This window comes from Trematomus bernacchii, unplaced genomic scaffold, assembly GCF_902827165.1.
Source record: "Trematomus bernacchii unplaced genomic scaffold, fTreBer1.1, whole genome shotgun sequence".
NCBI classification, from domain to species: Eukaryota; Metazoa; Chordata; class Actinopteri; order Perciformes; family Nototheniidae; genus Trematomus; species Trematomus bernacchii.
The window spans coordinates 1,137,175-1,158,347 of NW_022987618.1; the positions used below are offsets into that span (position 1 = coordinate 1,137,175).

The 21,173-nt window shown below is 38.6% G+C and overlaps 1 pseudogene; it reads right to left on the reverse strand.

Annotated features, from left to right (window-relative positions):
• Positions 1–8,264: 8,264 nt before the first annotated feature.
• LOC117484218 overlaps positions 8,265–21,173 on the reverse strand; it is a 14,197-nt pseudogene continuing 1,288 nt past the window's right edge.

Here is a 21,173-nt window from a genome sequence, read left to right on the forward strand (position 1 = left end):
GCAAGCTGGTCCAGAACCAGAGTCCAACCGGTCGACCTCGTGAAGTTAAACTACACAATTATTAAAGATCATGTTTAAAGTTAAAAATGGATGCTTTCAGACTGCAGGGTTTCCCACACATAGACTCTACTTGTATACAGGTATATTAACGGCCGCCAAAGTATATTTCGCGACCCATTTAGTTTTTTATCCGTCCTTAAGCACGACGCCATCTGCGATCGATGAACTAGTGGACAATGATCCCTCGCTCTACGCCTCCTGTACCTGTTCGCTCTGTGTTGGGAAAATACTGAATGTTCCTTCTGTATCAGAGTAGCACATGATAACAGAGGCCCTACGTAGCTGTGTACGTAGCCGGATGTCTGACTACATGGATGACGCTCATGAGACACTGTGTTGAAGTTATGATAGCTATGTTCCTCAGATTGGCATGATGACACAGCCCCTAGAGAGATAGACATATGACTGTCATGTGTATTGCTTACGCAGGCCTTAGCTAATCTGAACTAATGTCAGAATACTGTTTTGAACCGGTATTCCTCCATCTTGTTGACTGTCACTCCCTCTCTTGTATATAAGCATATCAAGGACTCTACTCTGGGAACTATTTGTCCCACGCAGCTCTGTGTGTGAAGACTACTTCCATTCTTGAGAGGATAATAAATACATGTATCCTGATATTGAAGCTCAAGCCGGTGACGAGTGATATTTGTATAACACTCTGCTACCGCGTGAAGGGTCTGCTAACAAGCGACCAGCAGAAAGGGAGACCTCACGAGAAACAGAGAAGACGACGTAAACATCGTTTCTCTGACTGCAGTCAAAGCAGATACTTTGTGGAATATAAAAATGAAACTATAAGAATTACTCAGAATGTTCTTTTACAAATATTTCAAATGTTTCTATCCGAGTGCTTTCCTCATGAATTATCCATAAATCTTGGAGTTTGTTTTCTGTGTATTTCATAATCTTAGAGGATATTTGATTTCATGTTTTTGTATTTGGGATTGTGGGAAACGATCTCTCTGTCTGTACACACAAACTGAGAGATTGACAATAAAGTTGACTTTGATTTCATGTAACTTTCAGATCAAAAATGTTTTGTTTTTTCTAGAACGCATAACAAGGGATTGTCCTTTCAGAAATAGAAAGCAAAACGTGTGCAAATACAAATGACACAATTGTTTGCACTGGTTATATGTACAAAGAGGAAAAAACACAAACAATAACGACTAAAGTTATCCCCTACATTCACTGCTAGTGAGCCTCATACACACGGATATTAACCAGAAATATGGTTAAACTAATATATATGCATGTAATACATATGCATAAACATACATGCTACATACACACATACACATGCTGCAGATAAGCTATATCAATAACAGATCCTTTTACAGAGTGTGGAATAAATTAAAAAAGGTCCCCAGGCTTCCTGAAATGTCCTGTTTGAGTATAGAAATGAATATCTGATCTTTTCCAGTGTCATGCAGGACATTACATCCGTCAACCAGCTAGCAGGAGAGCAAAGGACAGAGATGGACGTTCTGCAGTTAAATGCATCTCCTTTCCTCTGACCCCAAATAGAGCGGTGCAGTGATGACGTGTTTTTGTAGGCCGACCCTGAAGAAAGCTGCTGGTTCCCTCGACAAAAAGCAACGGGATTTCTCCATAGGATTTTGGAATATTGTAAAAAATAAGATCTGGAACCTGTTTGATAAATGCACGTTTTGTTCAGCCGGATAATCTCCACATGTCTTCCCTACTTTTATAATGTTCTAATCATAAATCGAATCACCAGAAGCTAAATGCTAACGTTATGCTATAAACGAACTACAGCCGAGTACAGCAGCACGACTTCAACATCACGCCAACTTAAGATCCATATTCAAGTAACATGTCATATTCAAACATACAGATTCTAAATGGTACGAGTTGAAGCGTTTGTTTGAACAGTTTTCAGGAGGCAGGTACTTGCTTTCAAGCAGAACAGGGCAAACTAACTTAGAGGAGTGTTTACGTGTTCGGCGTAATGACGTACAACGACCTCCATAAATTCTGTTCAATCACGAGACGGTGTTGATGTAATAATACATATTTATTGCAGAGATACACAAATTAATGTAATGGTGATTTTGGCGATTAGGCCCCGTTGTGCAGGAAGTATAATTCGGGAGGGTAGAACCGATCCGATGAAACCCCCCGGGGTCGAGACCGTGGTGGTGGTGAATGGATAGTTGGGTCGGTCTGAAGGGGAGGGGCTTAGCTTGACCCTGAATTCAGAGGGACAGGAGGTGAAAAGGGGTGGAGGAGGGTTGCGTAGAGTCACCTGAAATGGAGTATTTCAGGAAAGTCGACGGGGGGGGGGGCTAGTGGAGTACTTTGTGACCACAGAGCGTGAACGTTGTGATCAGCTGTTTTAGCGCAGTTCTCCAGTGAAGGGGGGGAGTCTCCCTCCGCACCCGGTTGGCGTAGTTTTGGCACGATTCCGTTGTACAGACCGACGTTAACAGCAGCCCCGTCTGTGCACACGGAGACCGACTCTGTCGTCCGGTGATCTAACCGCCTTCTGGAAAAGCTTCACAAGTACGTCGGTACGCAAATGCGCTTTGTGACACAAGTGACGGTGTTGCAGTATAACTTGAGACATGACAACTGGCTACATTCTATTATTTTCGTCATAGGAATTGGGGCGTGTACATTGAGGACCCATTGTTGACTTACCAGGAAATAAACATGTCGATCGCCTCGTTTGTCGTTTACGTTCATCTTTTGCTATATCTGCCTACCTATGATCACTTTGATGCACATTCAGTACTCGTATGTGAGGTTGTGGGTGAGAGGTCGATATAAGTAATAAGAGTTACTTTACCATTAAAGCCCAGATATTTGACACTAGGGGGGGTTACTTGTCAGAAATGTGTTCTAGGTGGTCTATTTACTCTAAATGACGTTCCCCTTAATTTCCCCAAAAGTAGAAATGGGTCCGGGTTCTTATGGGTTAAACGTATCGGCTTAAATGCATAATAGAACTACCGTATTATATGTATTCAACTTGTGCCCCGCTGGACTTACTTTTCTGTGGTTGACCGTTACTGTGACATATCAGTATAGCCACGGAAGATAGTTTGTGTGTTTCATTCCCATGCATCAAGGTTATTTTCATGTATGTAATTGTTTTTCCTGCACAGTGTAGACTGTAGAGTCTTGTTGTGATGAGAGGGATACAGGTATTTCATTCAAAAAACGTGCTCCCTGGAGAATAGCTACAGAATTTATATCACAATTTAATCGGAGCTGATCACAACTTGCGATGAAAAATATGAGGAGGAATGAAGTAGAAATGGAAAGTATGGGTCTGATCTTGCTTCAGTCTCTGAGGAAAAATAAAAATGTTTGGTTGAACTGTCCCTTTAAAGACATCATCATCATCAGCTGGTCCCCCTTGAGGTGTCAGTTGGAAATTATTTCTCAAAAATCTGACTTTTTTCTCAAAATTATGCTTTTCCTCAAAATTATGACTTTTTAAGAATAAAACTGAAATAGATTTTATTTCTCAAAATTCCAACTTTTTCAAAAAAAATCTGAATTTTTCAGAAAAATAAGAAATTAGATATTTTTCCTCAAAATTCAGTTTTTCTCAAAAATAATGACTTTTAATATTATTATTTTTAATAATCTGACTTTTTTTGAAAAATCTTTGTGAGCGTTGTTCAGAGCTCATCTGTGTGTTTCACCCTCATGGGGAGTGGAGGATAAACGTTGCAAATGCATGAGTTTTTGCAATAAAGGATTTCTAAATCGTTGTTTTGGTTGAACTGTCCCTTTAAAAACAGAAGAGATCGTTTCCATAGCAACCTAAAAAAAGACACACATGCGGATGCTTTCAAATGTATTTATTCATATATAGGAATAAAGAAATGAAAGGGAATGAAAATAAAGTTGTCATTAATTTATTAAAATATCAAACAGATGTAGGTTACAGCTTGACTGATGATTCTAAAATGGGTTTAAACAATTAATTTGGTGGAAAATAATGACTTTATTTACTAGAAATCGTTAGTTAGCACTAAATGAAAGTTTAAATTAGTCTTCTTTGGGAAGCTGCACATAATCTTCATCATCCTCTTCATCATCATCATAATGCTTCTCCCCCTTAAAGTGTCAAGTGGCAATTTTAGCAAATCAACTCCAGAATAAAAGAAAACAATTGGTATTTAAAATTAAATAAAAAAATAGTGTGCAGACATTTACATATGCAACAAATGGATATATACACAAACAGCAGGTTTAAATTATTTATGAATAAGGCTTTTATATCAACAAGCCTTTTGTATACTGCCACATAACACTGGAGACGTCTGAACAGAAGCAGTGAGTCTGCGGTTAAACCCAGAATAACTAACACGTGTCATTAAAATGTGTTTTATATTACATACATTACATTATAATACATGCAGAGCCTCTCTGTTCAATTAAAACCCAAAGAAAATAACATTTTCAAGGTTAGGTGTTTACAAATGCATGCTGTTTAATAAAACAAACAACAACAAAGCCAGTCACAAATGTTTGTAAATACATTAAAACACCCAAAAAATGTGATCAAAAGAATCAGAAACACAGGAGAGCTCCGACATAAAGACGGTACGACTCAGTTCCTAAAGTCTGACTGCATTATTACTTTGTTTAGTGACGGTTCATTCTGCTAGGGTCGAGTATCAGGGAGATCTCACTGATTATAATTATCCATATTTCTTTTTATTAAATCCTATGAATAATATATTTTCCCTTTTATCGTATTTTCGACTTCATCCAGATCTCAGGTTCCAGCATCACGTGATCTTTGGTGCCTTATAGAGACTAGAAACACAAACAATGCTGTAATGTAACTTTAATGTGTTGGACAAAAGAGAAATCATTTAAAAGGTTTTTTTTAATATCTACGGATGAGGATTAGGGTCGAAAATTAAAAATTCTGGATTTTTCTTCAAGTTCTAACTTTTTGTCCAAATTATTACTTTTTAAAGAAATTAAGAAAAAGTTACTTTTTTCTCAAAATGTTCTTAAATGTAACTTTTGTCCAAATTATGAATTTTTAGAAAAAGTAACATTTTCTAGATTTTTCTGAAAAAGTCAAATGCTTCAATTTATTCTGAAAAAGTCACATTTAAGACTTTAACACTTTAAGTACATTTCTGGGAAAAAGTTAATTTTTCAGATTTCTTTCTGAAATTCTGGCTTTTTATTAAAGTTCTAACTTTTGGTCCAAATTATTGACTTTTTCCAAAAAAATCCGAAATCTGACCTTTTGTACAAATGATGTCTTTTCAGAAAAATTAAGAAATATGGATATTTAAAATTATGAGAAATGTGAAATCTCTAAATTATAAAAAAAAGACTCCTATTATTTTCTTTGGTGAATGTTATTAACTTCCATTCTTTCAAGGACTATTGCAACACCTCGCTTCTGAATAATTCCCCAAAAAGCTCTTATTTTTTCCAATTAGTTCTTATTTAATTTAATGATACTCAACCCCATTATTCCCAAAAAATACAGATACTTGATTTAGAGTTTTCCTGATGTGTCTAATGTCAAAGAAGCGCGCCGTTACTGAATAAGACATAAATCAAAGTGCAACAAAACATGTTGATTTTCTTCTAAATGATGTGGTGGTTAAAAGATCTACAGGAAACTAAATGTCAACAACTAATGTGGAAAACGTTTTGATAGTCCAGATTTAAATAAACAAATGTGTGAGGTAGTTTGATTAAACATTAATATATTCAAAATGATAGACTACCTCTTAAATACCTCTACCTAAAATCTCTCGAAGCTACCTGAAGGAATGAATTTATCATTATTATTACGTTATTGTAAGTTTGCACGACTTTCCAGGACTTCAAATGAAATGTGGCAGTTTGTTACAGCAATGAAATGATGAAATACAAATCCTCACAGCTTCTTAAAAACACGATAGATTAATGCAAAAAAAAGCAGTGTGCGCCATATCCAACAGCAGCAAGTGGAAGGATCAAATCAAATAAAAAATGTGCCCTAATATGTTTTCTAAATGTCTTTTTTCGGGTCATCACTGCACCATGAAGGAGGAAAACGCCTCGGTGCTTTTGAGTCCGTTTCGCTCTATGATCTTCTCGATGGCGATGTAAGTTCCCGTGATGAAGCCGATGAGCCCGATGAGGCTAATGGCGGCGTTTTTGATGGTGACAAGAGGCGAAAGACCCTCCGTGTGGAAAGTGATGATCTGCAGGATGGGCGGGAAGATCAGCGCCAGAAAACTGCTGCTGACCGAACCGACCAATGAGATGACGAGGTCCAGCTCTGGGATCAGGATGGCCAGAGCGCCTGGAGGAGAAGAGGAAAAGAGAGAATAAAGAGTCCTCTCCTGCTGATGTTCAGGTGTATATCAGTATGTAGTGTCTCTACTTTAAAGAGTCCTCTCCTGCTGATGTTCAGGTGTATATCAGTATGTAGTGTCTCTACTTTAAAGAGTCCTCTCCTGCTGATGTTCAGGTGTATATCAGTATGTAGTGTCTCTACTTTAAAGAGTCCTCTCCTGCTGATGTTCAGGTGTATATCAGTATGTAGTGTCTCTACTTTAAAGAGTCCTCTCCTGCTGATGCTCAGGTGTGTATCAGTATGTAGTTTCTCTACTTTAAAGAGTCCTCTCCTGCTGATGTTCAGGTGTATATCAGTATGTAGTGTCTCTACTTTAAAGAGTCCTCTCCTGCTGATGTTCAGGTGTATATCAGTATGTAGTGTCTCTACTTTAAAGAGTCCTCTCCTGCTGATGTTCAGGTGTAGATCAGTATGTAGTGTCTCTACTTTAAAGAGTCCTCTCCTGCTGATGTTCAGGTGTATATCAGTATGTAGTGTCTCTACTTTAAAGAGTCCTCTCCTGCTGATGTTCAGGCGTATATCAGTATGTAGTGTCTCTACTTTAAAGAGTCCTCTCCTGATGATGTTCAGGTGTATATCAGTATGTAGTGTCTCTACTTTAAAGAGTCCTCTCCTGCTGATGCTCAGGTGTGTATCAGTATGTAGTGTCTCTACTTTAAAGAGTCCTCTTCTGCTGATGTTCAGGTGTGTATCAGTATGTAGTGTCTCTACTTTAAAGAGTCCTCTCCTGCTGATGCTCAGGTGTGTATCAGTATGTAGTGTCTCTACTTTAAAGAGTCCTCTCCTGCTGATGTTCAGGTGTGTATCAGTATGTAGTGTCTCTACTTTAAAGAGTCCTCTCCTGCTGATGCTCAGGTGTATATCAGTATGTAGTGTCTCTACTTTAAAGAGTCCTCTCCTGCTGATGTTGAGGTGTATATCAGTATGTAGTGTCTCTACTTTAAAGAGTCCTCTCCTGCTGATGTTCAGGTGTATATCAGTATGTAGTGTCTCTACTTTAAAGAGTCCTCTCCTGCTGATGTTCAGGTATATATCAGTATGTAGTGTCTCTACTTTAAAGAGTTCTCTCCTGCTGATGTTCAGGTGTTTATCAGCATGTAGTGTCTCTACTTTAAAGAGTCCTCTCCTGCTGATGTTCAGGTGTATATCAGTATGTAGTGTCTCTACTTTAAAGAGTCCTCTCCTGCTGATGTTCAGGTGTGTATCAGTATGTAGTGTCTCTACTTTAAAGAGTCCTCTCCTGCTGATGCTCAGGTGTATATCAGTATGTAGTGTCTCTACTTTAAAGAGTCCTCTCCTGCTGATGTTGAGGTGTATATCAGTATGTAGTGTCTCTACTTTAAAGAGTCCTCTCCTGCTGATGTTCAGGTGTATATCAGTATGTAGTGTCTCTACTTTAAAGAGTCCTCTCCTGCTGATGTTCAGGTATATATCAGTATGTAGTGTCTCTACTTTAAAGAGTTCTCTCCTGCTGATGTTCAGGTGTTTATCAGCATGTAGTGTCTCTACTTTAAAGAGTCCTCTCCTGCTGATGTTCAGGTGTATATCAGTATGTAGTGTCTCTACTTTAAAGAGTCCTCTCCTGCTGATGTTCAGGTGTGTATCAGTATGTAGTGTCTCTACTTTATTCCAGACTGTTTCTGGCCCATGAAGCGAATTGGGGGACAACAAACATTGTCCTTTTTCACTACGATACTACTGTGTACTTTTAATGACACTCAATATTACTGCAAGTGTCAGTCTCTCACCATTGCTGTTTTCTGGAACAATTGTGTGTTTTATGAAAGCAACCTCCCCTGCATCCTCAACCAAACACCTATAATGACATGCACAACATAACAACACAAAGATGAGGTGCTCTGGAAGAGAAAGTAAATGCCATGGAAATACCTTTATTTGCTTTATTAGAGCAGAAGATTGATACCCCTGAATGTTAGGTAAAGGGCTGAAGTCAGGTGGAAGTTAGCTTAACTTAGCATAAAGAATAAAGCATAGGGAAACAGCTAGCCTGGCTCTCTTGAAAAGTCAAATAAAATGGTTTATTAGCAGCAAAGAAGTTCATTAATTAATACAAGATATCTTCAGTTTTTATGCCATACACAAACATATGTGTGTTTTGGGGTTTTATGAGGAGTTTGTGCTATTTCTTGGCTACCAGGATTGAAAGTGAAAAAGGTTTGAATGTGGATGAATGTCCACTGTCCTTTGTCCTACCTAAAAGCTCCTGCGTAGCCGTTGTACTGCTCTTCAGCACTGGCACTGCACTTTGACTCATCTCCCACCGTCTTTCCACTGCCGGCACACTGAGAACAGAACGGAGAGCTGGGGTCTGATCCGGGGGCACAGCCGCTGCTGAAGAACTTGGCTGAGGAGAGGACGAGACGAAGGAGGCAGGTGTTACACTCAGAGGAAGGAAACTAATCATGGATCCTAAAACCTGCATTTCTAGTTCATGATTTTGGAGAAAACGTTATTGTGTTAATTGTGTTCCCTGAGAATTTAGTTTTTTCTCTAGGATCATTTCAGTTTGTTCTAGGTCATAGGGAGGTGGTCGGAGTTGATGTTGGGTATGCAAACCACAGAACTGTGAAAACCTAAATGATCTGTTTTGTTTCTTTGGTCACCATGGTGATGAGCTGTCATTGCTGTTTTTTGGATCTTACATCTCAGAGATCCAAACAGTGTTGTCTTTGTGAAAAATAGTATTAATAGTCTTAAGCTTATCTAACCAAGCGCTTTGAGTTGTCTAAACGCACTAAAAACGTACAAAAAAATGATGTTTAGTTCCTACAACTTTGTAAATACTGCGCATTCAATAAAAAAGGTCTTTATATTGTTGATCACAAACATAATGTTGGCAGCTTTCCGTGTCTTTCGTTACGTATTTGCACATGGGAAGAGCACACGGTCGCTTACTGAAGTCACAGTCTTGAGTCTGTTTGTGGATTTGACCCATGGGGATGTTCCAGCCAGCAGTTCTGCCGAGTCCAGTGTGGCAAGACCTGTGGCTCTTCAACGTGTCCCAGGTCAGACCTGAACTCTTCTTTACCACAGCAACAGCATAGTACGAGGCCGTGCCTGCAAGAGTGGAAGTACAGAAGGACTCCAATTACAAACGTTTTGTGCAACATCATTTGAAGTTATAGATAATTCAATTTGAAAGATCATCTGCTCTGGAATTTCCTAATCATTTTCACAAAGTGTTATTTAAGAGAATAAAAGGTTTTCACTCTGTACACTTCATTAGAATCAAATGGGGCTTCTCTTTTAAAAACTTGTCTTTTTTCATTTGTAATATTGTGACATTAAAACCATGTTTTGGTCCTCAAGGCTGCATTTGATCACACACTCCTAATCTTTATGGTTCAAGTTAAAAGTACCAGGTAAATGTATGTTATTTTGTTATCAAATATACTTATCAATATTTTAACATTTCATTTTACCTCCAGGGTTGCTGCAAAGATCTGTGGAGACAGACAGAGATCCACATATTATGAATGTGTAACAGTTCAAACACAGGATTGTATGGGATGGTTTCTATGTAGGCCTCATACCTGCACTATACTGCTCCACCATAGCTGGCACCAGGCCGCACTTTCCTGCTGTGTACACCTGACCTCCATCCACTGCCATCAGCCTCTTTGCGCTACAGGGTCAAATATAGCATCAGAATAAAACACCACTGAATCAAAACTAAATAGATATTAAAGATATTCCCATATTTTCTTCATCAAGAGTCTTACCATAATCTTTTTCACGCATTCTTCAACTGTGGTGGCATTCTGGCATTCAATGGCGGTGCTGCCATCACCCAGACTGTTGCTGCTCCACATGTCACACTTGGTGGTCTCAGCGTGGCCCACAGCGCACCATTTAATGGCTCTGGAAGCAGAGCTTGCTGGCTCTGGAAGGTTACGTAACAAGAGTCAGTGTCTGCAACTAAATAAGTGTGTTTGAGTGATGGTTTGCAAGTTCTGGGAGAGACACTACAGGTGAATAGGGTACAAGGTTTACATTAGTATATACATGACATTTCTTCAGTAGATTACTTACATTTTATGAGTTTTCTGAAATGTTTAAATGTGCAAATAAGGAATTATCTAATGCTAACTTTTGGTTTAGAAATGAAATCTTCAGATGCAAAAAGATTAGTAAAAGAAACACCTTCATGTTTAATTTGAATGATTTCTATCCACTAGTCTAACATGATAAAGTAGTAAAATAGCCTACATTCTTAAAATTGACCAGTGGACATTTTGTTTGTGTTGCCTGTCTCTACAGTATGTGTGTTCTATCTGTGTGTTAACAGTACCTTTCTGAAGGGAGCGGACAATGCTCATGTATTCAGCACCCAGATACAGGAAGGAGTCTGTGTTTGCAGGCAGCCTCACCAGCCTGACTGTTGAGTCCTTGAACATCAGGTTTTTGGAAGGTGCATAGTTTTCAGAAGAGAAGAGTTGAAAGTCCTGAAAGGTTTAAAAGTAACATGTTTGAATCAGTCATTTTATGTCCTGACTCACTGTATTCCTCCATCTCCTCACTTATTCAACGTTACTCCTCGATCTTTGTGCAGTACAGATCTTTGGTGTGATACCTGTACTGAGTTGAGGCTCTTCCAGATGAAGTCAGCAAGCTGCGCGTCCTTGCGGCTGACGACTGCGTGAGCCGGTGCTCTGGCCAGATGGCAGGTCCTGTAGTCGTCAATAGGCGCTCTGGTGCCATCCTTGCACAGCAGCTCATAGTCTTGCTTTTCAGAATCTGAAAGTGTGATACAACAATGTTATAAATATCACTCCTACAATCAGTCAAAAACTGATACCACATTTTGTCAAGTTCTGTTCATTTCATTGGTCAAATCCCACAAATATGATATCAGTTATGGCAATTATGACCAAGAGTGAGAATCTTAGCCGTGGTTTTAAATCCAAGCGTAATTTAACAGTAAAACTAATTCTCATATGAGTATGTGATTAAAGCTTCAAAAGATTTTCATTAGAACAATTACTGATACATAATTACAGTTTGTAAAAACATATTTTAAACAAATAAGCTTGGCTAACATTAATATATAAGTCAATTATTCAAAAATGAATAGAATAAATGAAAATGTGACACTGACCAGGGACAGTGAGATGCTTCACAAAAGCCACATCTCCAGCGCCGTCCTTCAGACACCTGTTACAAACCAACAGGTCCATTAAACCAAAGAGTCCCAGGATGGAGCTGTGATCATATTGAAAGTTAACCGTGTAGAGGAGATACTGACTGGAAGGCTCCGGCGTAGCCGTAGTAAGGCTCGTTGTGGGACCAGGAGCAGTCTCCACGGCACAGCTCGCACAGTTTGCTGCCACGCGCTGACCCTGGGGCACAGCTGGCGGAGAAGAAGTTGCTCACCGCTGTGCACAAAAAGAGATTTTAGAAATGCTGTTTTTTGAGTTCTTTACACGATGGAGCTGCTTCAAATGTTATATTATGTTTTTGTTGCCCGTAAATAGTCAAATTAAACACATTGGGCATACAAATACTTGTTTAACTAAGTCTATAAAACTATAACTGTTTAATATTTTCCGGAAATATGCTTCTTACTGAGTGTTGTAAAAAGATTGATCCTGGTCTCCTAAACATTTTAAAACGGCCTTTTCAGGTACGTTTTGAGAAACACATTTTTTCTCCCGGATAAAGTTTGTTTTTGCACAAATGTCTTCGCAAAACCAAATGTCAACGTTCACTTTTCTGATTTCCGTCTGTAATTTAAATAACATAACAAATGTACTTTTCTTTTAAAGTCAAACCATCACATTTGACTCAACAGAAGCATGTGGTTTAGTTGCATTTTGTTTAAATGTCCAACATTAACCACATTTGAAAACTGCCACAGTAAACTTGAAGAACTTTACAATAAATGAGGTTGCAGGGATCTAAAATTATACAAATTCCAAAGAAGAAATACTGAGGACATAATTATAGTGACATATTGATTCTGTTTTTTGGATTGTCGTAAGATTCAGTGTTACTCACCGTCTTCCACAGAGGTGTCTTCAACGCCTGACCACTGAATTAAGTTCATGGACACCAGAGTGCCTACGGGGATGTTCCAGCCTGCAGATTTACCCACGCCAGTGTGGCAGGATTTCTTCCCCTGGAGCCCTTTGATGCCAAATGTAGTGCCCTTCTTCACCACAGCAACAGCGTAGTAGCAGGTTTCTGAAGCTGGATGAGTGCAGAACAAATGTGAGCACAAATTAAAAACACGTATTTAATACATCAGAGAATTTCATCAGTAAAGACGGCTGATGTGTTTACTTACAGGTACCGTAGTCCTCAGCAATAATGGGCTCCAGGTTGTAGTTGTTCAGTCCAGCAGTGTAGATGTCCCCTCCGTCCAAAGTGATGGCATCTGCCTCACCAGCCTGTTTTAAAGCACCATTTATTACCAACCTGCACCAACATGTGATCAATGGTTATATTGCATAACTTGTGTGTAACTAAATGCAGTTGTTCAAAAACTGTTTTTCTTATTTTCAACAATACTTCTCCTATACTTGAGAACTTCCATTTAATACATATTAAATTAATATGAAAATATTGTTATTTTGACTTCACAGGATTACTGCAGTGGATTTCCAGGTTGAGATGATGTATTTTATTAGATATTGTAGCGTCCCCAGCTGAATAATGGTCATACTCTCGAACTGATGGTATCCTTTTATTGTATACCCTTGCATGTATACATTAAGTATCAACGTACCAACGTAAGAGCTATGAAAAGAAAGAAAACACAATAATTAGCCACCATCTCACAGATAAAACACCTCCATTCCTTGCATTTATAAACGTTACATTTCTAATTCAAACTAAATAATGCAAGTATAGCTCACTACTGCCCCCTAACTAACAGAGCAGAACACATGTAGGCTAATATAGCAGTTTTGCTAATTCAAAAGCATGGACTCAAAACTCTGCAAAACTACGAAATAACACCACATAATATCAATACACATATTAATTAAAGTAATAACAAACCTTGTGCCCCTATCAGCCAGGTGCTAAAAACCCAACGTAACTAATTATTCTATGTTAATTTCTCCGTCATTCATCCGTCATTACACGTGTTTTCACTCCTCCGTTCTCTATTCACTTCCGGCAGAAGTCCCTTCAAAATAAAAGTCCGGATCTTATAACTATCAAAATAAAAGTACAAAACTAAAACTTTACCACAGGAAAACATCGGCACACACATATAACCACCTCTTCAAAAGGTTAAACATATTATAGGTCATTTACAGATATGATGCAATGTTATCGATGACAATGACTCAACAGTATGTCAAGTAGCTCTATATTGACCAGCTAAAAGAATAAAACATTTCATAAATAATAATATGATTAATGGAAATCCTGTGTAGCCCACTATACTATAGATACTTAAGGAATATTTGGCTGTGGATACTTTTTTTAGACAAGCTTTCCTGTAAATATTATTAAAAATATTCACATTGTGCTGTTGCTACTTTCAAAAAAGGTGATGATCTTTCCTCCTTCATCACTTTCCTCCATGTATTAGCCATTTTCAGTGGCGACTGGTCATTAGGGGCAGGCGGGGCACAGCCCCACCTAGTGTCAGCAGAAAGTATTACAAATAATGATTACAAAAATGCAAAAAAATAAATAAAAAAATATATAAAATATATTTTAAGATCATGTTTAATCATCTGATTCGTCTGTACATTGCTGTTTTAGTCTGTGTTCTTCTAATTAGTGTGTCTACAGTCACAGTGTGTGCCTATTGAGCTGTTTAGAGCCATGTGGGACAAAACCTGATTATGCCCCTTCCTCTCGCTGTGAAGTCAACGGTGACTGTAAAAACTTCACTGCGCATGCTCAGAGTATTTTGTAATGAAATGTGTGTGGCAAAAAAATAATGACCAGAGGGGCACTGAGCTACCATCCCCACCAGGACGGTCGAGTTGGACTGTTCCGGGATCGGCCGGAAGAAGGAAGTGAAGTTGGAGACGCGTGGCAGAAAGTTCACAGAGAATCGGAAATTCGGATACATACAGAAATGGTAGCATTGGACTGTTATTTTGGCGGATTTGCATAAACTGTACATTGAGTGTTTCATCATGTCAACCAGCTCAGATGGTAGCCAAAGACACAATATGGAATGGATGATAGCCAAAGCTGCGAAGAAGAAAAGATCTTTGAGAGACAGAGATAGTTCAGTAAGAGCTCGAAGTTGGTCGGATTGGTCGGGTGAAGCAGACGAGGCTAAGCAAAACAAAAAATCAAGAGTCAGTCAAAATGACAGTCAAGCAATGTTGAATAAAGAAATAGAACACGAGTGGAAAGTGGTAATAGAATTCAATCAGGATGGTGGGCATTACCACCCGATTAAACTTACCAAAGCAATTGAAAAAGAGATTGGAAAAATTAAATTTGCTAAATTCATGAACAATAAGCGGGTATTGATACATGCCAATAACAAACAGCAGCAGGAAAAGATTCTGGGAATGAACTCACTGAATGGGGAGAAAATGAAGGCGCATGTTCCAGGAGCAATGGCGAAACTGAGAGGAGTAATCTCAGGAGTACCATTGGACATGTCAATGGAAGATGTGAAAAGTGAATTAAAAGGAGGCAAAATAGTGGAAGTCACAAGGCTTAAAAGCAAACGGGATGGTACACTCAAAGAAACATTATCAGTTCTCATTCAGTTTGAGAGAATCTTACCTAAGGCAGTACAAATGGGATATTTGAACTTCATGGTTAGGGAGTACATCCCCAAACCTCTCAGGTGCTACGCATGTCAACGAATGGGGCACACAGCGCAGCAGTGTAAAGGACAGCTAAGGTGTGCGAGATGCGGAGGAAAACATGAGTATGGAAAATGTGAAAAGGATGCAAAGGTTAAATGTTGTAACTGCGGAGGAGATCACAGTGCTGCGTTTGGAGGTTGTGAAGTGCAGAGAGAGGCCAGAGAGGTGCAGAGAGTTAAGATTACAAACAAAGTTTCATACGCAGAAGCAATAAAGAAAGTAAGGGGAACAGTAACAATCAATAAGACCCCTAGTGGAATGGAGCAGAGCATTACAATACAACATGTCAGGAACACACCAAAAAGTAATCTTCAAATCCAACCCCACAGCGCCACCAAGAGTAAAGAGGATGATGATGTTTTAGGAGTGAAAAAGGTGCATTTTGTGGTATTTATATGCCATACTGTAAATGTTGCATTGCAGTTAAAAAAGAAAAGTGATAGAATCAAAGCCATTGTGGAGGCAGCTGGAAAATTCCTTGACATGAAAGATATGAAAGCAGATCAGATACATGCAATGCTAACTATAAATGGAGCTGGGGAAAATGAAAATCAGGATGAGGGTTAGATCCTTAATCATGGTGCTGCACATACTACAGTGGAACGCAAGAAGCCTCATAGCTAATGGGCAAGAATTCAAGAAATATATATATGATCTAGAGGTAGTCCCTGAGGTAATATGTGTGCAAGAAACCTGGTTATGACCTCAATTAGACTTTGTCATTCCAGGATTTAGCTGTATAAGGCATGATAGAGATAATAATCAAAATGGTGGAGGGTGTGCCACGTTTCTCAAAGATGGTGTGGCATATAGGGAGGTGCAATCTCCTGATGATATAGAGTGTATTATAGTGGAAATCTGCAACCCTAGGAAACAAGATAACATTAGGATAATCAATTTATACAACCCATGTAAAAATCTAACCACTGATATATTTAAAGAAATAGCAGGCAATAAACATAGGAAGGAAGTTTGGTGTGGTGATTTCAATGCACACAACAGTCTATGGGGCAGCAACCATACAGACAGTAACGGAAATATAGTGGAAGAAATGCTGGAGGAAAGAACACTAGTATGCCTTAATGATGGACATGGCACAAGAGTAGATGTACACAGGGGGAAGGTTTCATGCCTGGATCTGACATTAGTGTCAAACTGTTTGGTTCATACATGCGAATGGTTTGTTTTGAATAAATCCACAGTAGGAAGTGACCATTATCCAGTGCTTACTAAAATGAATACTAATGTATATATACAGGAAGGAGGTGCAATAACCAGGTGGTGCTTTGCTAAAGCTGATTGGGGGAAATTTAGGATATGGTGTGAGGAGTCGGTACACCTGCTAACATCAGAGGGAAGCATAGAGGTCATTACAAGCCAAATAACGCAACATATTCTAAATGCAGCAGAGAACAGTATACCCAAAACAACAACCAAGGGTAGGAAGAAAGTGGTGCCATGGTGGAATGAGGAATGCAGCAGGGCTATTAAAGAGCGAAATAATGCATTTAGAGAATTAAAGAAAAACATGACACAAAATAATGTTATAGAGTTTCAAAGGAAAAGGGCAGCTGCTCGAAGGACAATCAAATACACAAAAAAAAGAACATGGAGAGAATATTGTTCTACCATTGGCAGAGGAGTAACATTAGGTGATGTCTGGTCCATGTTTAAGCGGATGAGTGGGAAAAGGAAATCCATTAAAATTCCAGCTTTGGTTGATGGGGAGAGGCTGGCAGTGACAGATAAAGAGAAGGCAGACATGTTAGGAAGGACACTTGCAGCAGTACATAGCGGGGAACATCTCAGTGATATTCATAGGCAGCAAAAACAGCAGTTACTAGCAGAGAATGAAAACGTGAAGGAGAAGAGACAGGATAATAGGTCAGCTCTTGATGTGGAATTTACAATGTCAGAACTCAAAATAGCCTTACAAGGTACAGGATATACAGCCCCAGGACAAGACCAGCTATGTTATGCTATGTTTAGACAGTTGCCTATGGAAACTATGACAATGGTGCTGAGTCTTTTCAATAAAATCTGGAGAGAAGGAGATATGCCAAGTTTGTGGAAAACAGCAGTCGTGCTACCATTCAATAAGCCAGGGAAAGATACAGCTAACCCTAGTAACTACAGACCAATAGCTCTTACATCACACCTATGTAAATGGATGGAAAAGATCATTGTCCGTAGGCTCTCACATGTACTGGAGCAGAAAGGGCTGCTGAGTAGTTTTCAGAGCGGATTTCGTAAAGGGCGGTCCACAATAGATGCTTTAGTAAGAGTGAGTAATGATGTGGAAAAAACATTGAAAATGAAAGAGATAATGGCAATAGTGTACTTTGACATTGAAAAGGCGTATGACTGTATGTGGAGGGATGGGTTACTGATCAAATTGAGTAGAATGGGTATTGGAGGGAGAATGTACAATTGGGTAAGGGCCTTTTTAACAGACAGGACATTTAGAGTAAAGGTTGGAGCAGATATTTCCAACTATTTTGAAATAGAAAATGGTATCCCCCAAGGGAGTGCAGTCAGTCCAATATTATTTAACATCATGATCAATGATATATTTACATGTTTAGACACATGCATTCAATCGGCTCTATACGCAGATGATGGGGCTATTTGGATGAGGGGAAGAAATGCCCCATACGTAATGGAGAATATAGCTAGAGCGATTAAACAAGTGGAGAGGTGGTCATATAACTGGGGATTCAAAATGTCAGAAAGCAAGTCATGCTACATGGTATTCACAAACAAACGCAAGATTGATGGCCAACAGCTAACACTATATGATCGTCCAATGACAAAGGTGAATGAGTTCAAATACCTAGGATTGTGGTTTGATAGCAAATATACATGGAAAATGCATATTAAACAAGTGGAAACAAAATGCAAAAAAGTATTAAATTTATTGCGAGCTGTAGCTGGATGCAACTGGGGCGCAGACAAACAAGCATTAATAGACATTTACAGATCAATTATGAGGTCCACAATAGATTATGGTTGTATAGTGTATGGAGCAGCAGCAAAAACATCGCTTTTAAAAATTGATAGAATACAATATAAAGCATTGCGGTTGTGTATTGGAGCGATAAAGTCATCCCCTATCAATGCAGTTCTGATAGAAGCAGGAGAGACACCTCTGGAGATCAGAAGAGAGACACTTGCTCTGTCATACTGGGTCAGGCTACAAGGAAGTGGAGAAGGAAATATTTCAAACAGAATATTACAGGATTGCTGGGAATATGCAAAATTCCAGGGACGTGGGTTTGGCTGGACGAGTAAGGAGAGAACGAGGGCATATGGAGTGGACAATATCACATTTGCTAAAGCAACCCCATTTAGCAGCGTTCCCCCATGGCTTTTCCCAGAAGCTAACATAGATATGAGTATTGTAGAAAGGAAAAAAGAGTGGCAAGTAAATGAAGTGGGAATTAAAACAAGTATGTATCTGAATGAAAAGTATTACAATTGCCTACAAATTTACACAGATGGTTCTAAGAACAAGGAAGAGTGTGTTGGAATTGGTATATACATCCCAGAATTTAAAATATCTATTTCAAAAAGAGCGTCTGATCAATTATCAGTGTACACAGCAGAAATGCTGGCAGTAATAATAGGATTACAGTGGGTTGAAGAGGTCAGACCAGATAGGGTGGTGATGTGCACAGATTCATTGTCCATATTACAAAGCATACAATCAACAACAACTGCCAGAGAAGACATTCTCATAGAACTGAATCATAGCCTGTTAAGACTGCACAGAGGCGGCATAGATCTGCAGTTCTGCTGGGTGCCTGCTCATGAGGGGGTGAAAGGGAACGAGTGTGCTGATAAATTAGCAAAAAGTGCACTACAAAAGGAAATAACATTACCAGTTCAACTTGGAGAAGGAGAAGGAAAAGCAGTAATTAAGAAGAAAGGGATGGAGATCTGGCAGAAAAGGTGGGAGAAAGACCAGAAAGGCAAAGAGTATCACAAAGTACAAAAGACAATTACAATTCATATTTATAAAGAAAGAAACAGAAGGGAGGAAATCACGATCGCTAGACTCAGACTAAATCACACAGCATTGAATGGTACTCTGTATGTCATGGGGAAAAGTGACAGTGACAAGTGTGGGAACTGTGGAGTAAAAGAAGATGTAGAACATATCTTGATACATTGTGACATCTATAAAGCTGAAAGAGGAAAACTAAAGGCTAAAGTTTTAGAGGCAGAGAGGGAATGGAGTGTGGTTGGTATTTTGGGAACAAAAGGAGAGGGAGTAAGAGCTACCAGAAAGGCACTGTTTACATTCTTGAGTGAAACTGGGGTAGGAAAAAGAATTTAACATTAGGTCAAGAAAGAACATAGATTTTTATTTTTGTTTTATTTATTTCATGTTTTGTTTTTTGTTTTTTGTTGATTTATTTATTTATTTTGATTAGATCATAGGTTAAAGAGTTGGTATGATATGATGATTCATACTCATGTACAGTAGGTGGCGGTATGCACCTTTTAAGTTGTTTGCAATCCGCCAAAAAAACGAAGAGAAGAAGAAGAAGAAGAACCATCCCCACCATACGTCATCTCAAATCATTCAGAGCTGATTGGCTGTAAGTACGTGTGCCGCGAAAAGTGTGGTGTGTGAAGAGGAGACGAGAGACCTGCAGTGGCGCGTCCTAAAACCAGGAAGTAAGCTCAAAAAAGCAATGAGATTTCTCCATAGGATTTTAGAAAATAGCTCGAAATAAGATCTGTGGGAAACGTACCTGTTAGATAAATGCACGTTTTGATTAGCCGGATAACATCCACATGTCTACCCTACTTTTATAATTTTTTTATCATAAATCTATAGATTAGATTTATGATAGACTTTTGAAACTACAAGAACATAAGGAGGACTTTACAAAAAAGTAATAGAAATGTTTGTCCAGAAGGATAGGCAAATGGACTTCATCTTCAAGTCAAGGTAAGACCGCCATTTTATTGAAAATGGGATCTTACTAAGAGAGAACAATTCAATATTTAAATGATAAAATGACATTTTTTGGGTATCCTTTTGTTGAACTGTCTGTTTAAAATTAATCGAAGCATCAGACAAAAAAAGCTTTTGAAAATAATATTATATTTTGGTTTAGGTCAAAATATAATATTTGTAAACCTGTAGAGTCAGTGCCAGTGCCTCACCAGCCATGAACCTCACTGCACGTCACTGCAGAAGCTTATATATAGACATCTAAGTTTTTTGTGCCCCACCACTTTTGTACATATAAAAACGCCACTGGCCATTTTCATTGGCTGAAATATCAAATCAAACTGAAGACAAAGTTTTGAAGAATATTTTTGATGTGATTCCTTATGGAGCACATCTCATTAACTGTATGCATTCCCTGGGTATATCACTCTCAGAGGTGGGAGAAGTACTCAGATCGTGTACTTAAATAAAATTACCAGAGTGTAGAAATACTCTTTTACAAGTACAAGTCATTCAGAATGTTATTCAATAAAAAGTACAAAAGTATTGGCATCAAAAAATATGCTCAAAGTACCGAAAGTAAAAGTATTTATTATGCAAATTGTCCCATTCCAGAATAATGTATGATATGTTTTAATTATATGATCAAAGCTGGTAAAGGTGCAGCTACTTGTATTTACTTTGTAAGGGTAACTTGTGAATGTTACTCCCTGTGTAACTAAAGTCTTATTTTAGTGTTGTTTAACCTTGTGTTGTGTTCAAAAGCTGTTACCGTTCATGGTGCTCGCGGGTCAATTTTGACCCATGATTGATCTCAGTCCAAAACACAATACGATCTCAAATCTCAAATGTGGAGAATCTCCTGACTGGTTTCACATCCACAGTTTGAACCAAAGTCTACAGATATCTCAGCGTTCATGTAGCCGAGAACACTTTTTCTTTTATAAAAGTTTGTTGGTTTTGACACGTA